The sequence below is a fragment of the Colobus angolensis genome, unplaced genomic scaffold (assembly GCF_000951035.1).
Source record: "Colobus angolensis palliatus isolate OR3802 unplaced genomic scaffold, Cang.pa_1.0 Scaffold21, whole genome shotgun sequence".
NCBI lineage: Eukaryota > Metazoa > Chordata > Mammalia > Primates > Cercopithecidae > Colobus > Colobus angolensis.
In genome coordinates, this window is record NW_012115266.1 from 546932 (window position 1) to 551859 (window position 4928).

At 48.0% G+C, this 4928-nt stretch overlaps 1 pseudogene; it reads left to right on the forward strand.

The window, feature by feature from the left end:
- Positions 1-3557: 3557 nt before the first annotated feature.
- Positions 3558-4698, forward strand: LOC105512317 (annotated as a pseudogene).
- The last annotated feature ends 230 nt before the right edge of the window (positions 4699-4928 follow it).

The following is a 4928-nucleotide window of genomic DNA, read 5'->3' on the forward strand; positions in this document are numbered from 1 at the left end:
TTCTTTGGTGTTAATATTCTCTGAAGTTCAGCTCTGAGAAAAATAAAAAGAAAGGCCGCCCCACCACCTACCCATCACCAAAGAAAGACACAAGGGAGCATCCTAGAATTTGGGACGCATCAAAACCAAAGAAAAAAGCAGAACGTGCCCCGACGTTTGGCCCAAGCAGCCTCTGAGGGCCAGCCGTGCTCCGAGCGTTTGTAGTGCAGTGGCACAGACCTCCAGATGTTCCCTGGAAGGACTGCCACTTCAAACGCCAGGGCTCAAGCCCATTACCTGCACAGCCTTTGTGTATTTCAAAGGGGAAGGCAGTTGAACTTTCCCTGTAATCATTGGGCCCAAACTTGCCTTTAATGGACCATCAGGGAACACAGCAAGGAGAACTCCCCAATCATTACCAGGTTCTGATGGTCTCGGAGCCCACCTGGAGAGGCCCGCGGGGCAGCCACCTGTGGCTCTTGCCACGCCTGCTCTAGGGAAGGCTAGGACTCCATCCAACTGAGCGCTGGACTGGGAGTCAGAAGCCACGACTCTGAGGGCCTAGGTTGCCTGGCCCCGCTTCCTGGGCCGTGGTGACCCACTTTCTGTATGTGAACCCCACCTCGACTGCTTGCTTTGCTGTGAGACCTTGGGCAGGTACCCTCACCTTGCTGAGTCCCCGTTTTGCAATCGGCTACGGAGAATAAAAACAGAACCTACCTCTCCAGTTTGCTCTGAAGCATAGGCGTTTTCTAAATGACAATACTCTGAAGAAATATGTACTGAGCTGAATTGTGTCCCCCCAAAATGTATGTCTACCTGGAACCTAACAAGGTGAACTTATTTGGGAGAAGGATCTCTACAGATGTAATTAAGGTAAGAATCCAGATGAGATCATCCCAGACTAGGATGGACCCTAAATCCAGTGACTGGTATTCTTATGAGAGACGGCTGGGCGCAGTGCTCACGCCTGTAGTCCCAGCACTTTGGGAGGCCAAGATGGGTGGATCATCTGAGGTCAGGAGTTTGAGACCAGCCTGGCTAATATGGTGAAACCCCATCTCTACTAAAAAGACAAAAAATTAGCGGGGTATGGTGGCACGCACCTGTAATCCCAGCTACTCGGGAAACTGAGGCAGGAGAAGCACTTGAACCCAGGAGGCGGAAGCTGCAGTGAGCCAAGATCGAGCCATTGCACTCCAGTCTGGGCAACAAGGGTGAAACTCCATCTCAGAAAAAAAAAAAAAGAGAGAGAGAGAGACAGAAAGACAAACAAGGGGAAGATACAGATATTCAGGAGGCCCTGTGAAGCTGGAGGCTGAGGCTGGAGTGATGCAGCCAAAAGCCAAGGAATGTCTGGAGCCACCAGAAGGTGGAAAGGGCAGCAAGCGTCCTTCCTAGAGTCTTCAGAGGGAGCAGGGCCATGCAGACTCCCTGATTTGGAAATTTCTGGCCTCCAGAACTGGGAGACAATACATTTCTGATATTTCTTTTTTTTTTTTTTTTGAGACGGAGTCTTGCTCTGTCGCCCAAGCTGGAGTGCAGTAGCCAGATCTCAGCTCACTGCAAGCTCCGCCTCCCGGGTTTACGCCATTCTCCTGCCTCAGCCTCCGGAGTAGCTGGGACTACAGGCGCCCGCCACCTCGCCCGGCTAGTTTTTTGTATTTTTAGTAGAGACAGGGTTTCACCGTGTTAGCCAGGATGGTCTCGATCTCCTGACCTCGTGATCCGCCCGTCTCAGCCTCCCAAAGTGCTGGGATTACAGGCTTGAGCCACCGCGCCCGGCTCATTTCTGATATTTCAAGCTATCAAGTTTGCAGGTGTTTATTATAGCAGCCTTGGGAAATTAATAACAAATCCAAGTCATTGTTCTTGTAGTTGTTACTCTAAAGAATTCTCTGTGGCCAGGCACGGTGCCTCATGCCTGTAATCTCAGCACTTTGGGAGGCCGAGGTGGGCAGATCACCTTAGGTCAGGAGTTTAAGACCAGCCTGGCCAACATGGTGAAACCCAGTCTCTACTAAAAATGACAAAAATTATCTGGGTATGGTGACATACACCTGTAATCCCAGCTACTCAGGAGGCTGAGGCAGGAGGATGGCTTGAACCCAGGAGGTGGAGGTCAAGTGAGCCACTGCACTCCAGCCTGGGTCACAAGAGCAAAACTCCATCTCAAAAAAAAAGAATTCTCTGAGCCACTGAAATGTCTCACCAGACACTTAGGCCCACAGTGACCTCTGTAGATGAGCAGCAGCTCCCTCTGTCTCCAAAGCAATTGAAAAAGGAAGAAGCGATGCATAAGGGAAAGACGGACCTTGGTTTGGAATGTGGCTCTGAGCCCATTCCTAGCTGTAGACTTTGACAAGTCACTGATCCTCTGTGAACCTCTGTCTCTTTATGAAATAGGGACCATTTTATCCACCTCCAAGAATTCTGTGATGATGAGACTAGGTCAGGATGTAAAGCATTCATACGTAAGTGTTCAGTAAATGGGAAGGGTGTCTATATTAGTTTATTTGTTTATTTATTTATTTTTGTGAGATGGAGTCTCACTCTGTCACCCAGGTTGGAGTGCAATGGTGCAATCTCAGTACACTGCAACCTCTTCCTCCCTAGTTCAAGTGATTCTCCTGCCTCAGCTTCCTGAGTAGCTGAGATTACAAGCATGTGCCACCATGCCTGGCTAATTTTTGTATTTTTAGTAGAGATGGGGTTTTGCCATATTGGCCAGGTTGGTCTCGAACTCCTGACCTCAGGTGATCCAGCTGCCTTGGCCTCCCAAAGTTCTGAGATTACAGGCATGAGCCACTGCGCCTGGCCTATATTAGTTATCTACTGTTACATAGTACACTTCCCCAACATTTAGAGGCTGAAAACAACAATGGACCTTTATTATCTCACATAGCATTATAGCTCTGCATCAGGTATGTGGGAGCAGCTTAACTGGATGTTTTTGGCTCAAGATCTCTCATGATGTTGAAATCAAGATGTCAGCTAGGGCTGTAGTCTCATCTGATGGCTTGACTGGGGCTGGAGCATTCACTTTCAAGGTGCCTCACTCACATGTCTGTGGGCAGGAGGCCTCAGTTCCACTTGGACTTTCCATAGGGCTGCTTGGGTGTCCTCCCAACATGGCAGCTGGCTTCCCCCACAGCATGTGATCCAAGAAAGAGCAAGGTGCAAGTGGTAATGTCTTGGGCGTCATACTCTGCCACTTCCACCACATTCTACTGATCCTAGATAGCAACCCTGAAACAATGAGGGAGGGAACTCTACACGGGCACTGACACTAGAGAGTAGCCCATTGGAGGCCATTGCAGGGCTGGCTACCACTGCGTCTCAGAGGGCAAGGTGTTCTTGGGGATGCTGCCAGGCAGAAGCCTACCTAACAAGTGGCTTTGCTGTCTAGACTTGCCTCTGGGGCCAGCTGCCTGGGAGCTGGGAGCCTGATCTGGCCACATGCCCAGCAGCTCCCCTGTAATTTCATTTGTCTAAGGCCTCTTCATGTCTCACTGGGGCTCCTTCATGTGAGCACTAAGGGCCAACATTGAGCCACAAAGACTTCCAACTCAGAGCCCATGTCAGCAGCGCACCCAGAGCCTCACGTCTTCTCCTGGGAGCACAGCCTAAAGATTAGAGCCCCAGAGACACCTCAGGGACCAATTGGCAGGCCTGAGTTCTGGAGGGGGCGGTGTCCCGGACACCCACCAGAGCCCTACAGCAGCTCCCTGAGTGTGTTGTATGAGTGTTCACATGTGGGTGCATCATGTGCAAACCTGTATGTGAAGGTGTGTGCAGGGAGACGTGTGTGCTAGCACAACTGGAATCTATTCATGTGTGACAAAATCTGACATTTCCACACATACAAAACATTGCAAGCACAGCAGTGCTGGAATTGACAGGAGATCCAGGCCACCACCCTGCCTCCCCCTGAATCCTGTCACCAGCTGCCTCTGATCTCAGACGCATTCCAACAATCACTTAAAACATGGTGGATTACTATGAAGTTTTAAGCATGCAGAGACACGCCTCACCCAAGGAAAGTAAAAAGGCATATTGGAAACTGGCACTGAAGTGACACCCACATAGAAATCCTGATAATAAAGAATAAGCAGAGAGAAAATTCAAACAAGTAGTGGAGGTGTACATGGGACATCTATGACGAATATGGCAAAGAAGGATGAATTGGTGGAGGAAGAGGTGGACGTCATTTTGACAGTCCGTTTGACTTTGGCTTCACATTTTGTAACCCAGAGATGACGTCTTCAGGGAATTTTTTTGGTGGAAGGGACCCATTCTCACCTGACTTCTTTGAAGACCTTTTTGAGGACATTTTTGGGAATCAAAGGCATCCCTGAGGAAGCAGAAGCCAAGGAATGGGGTCATTTTTCTCCACATCCAGTGGATTTCCATCTTTTGGAAGTAGATTTTCTTCTTTTCACGCAGTATTTACTTCATTTAGGTCCCTGGGTCATGGGGGCCTCACTTCATTCTCTTCCACATCATTTGGTGGTAGTGGGATGGGCAACTTCAAATCAATATCAATTTCTGCTAAAATGGTTAATGGCAGAAAAATGACTACAAAGAGAATTGTTGAGAATGGTCAAAGAAAGAGTAGAAATTGAAGAAGACAACCAGTTAAAGTCCTTAGCAATCCATGGTAAGGAGCAGCTGCTGCAAGTAATTCAACGCAAGCTTTTAACAGAAATGTTAAACTAAAGCAAGCACCATTTGAGGATTAACAGGAACTTTTCTTTTTTTTGAAGATGTCAAATGAACTCGACTTTCAGTATAATTGTACCTAAAGTATTTATAAACAACTCACTAGAGCCTCTATTTGTCATAGACTTTTGAGTTGATTGTTGGGACCACATAATAGGACCATTGTGGTTTTTTTGTTTGTTTGTTTGTTTTTGGTTTTGTTTTTTGTTTGTCTTTTTTTTTTTTTT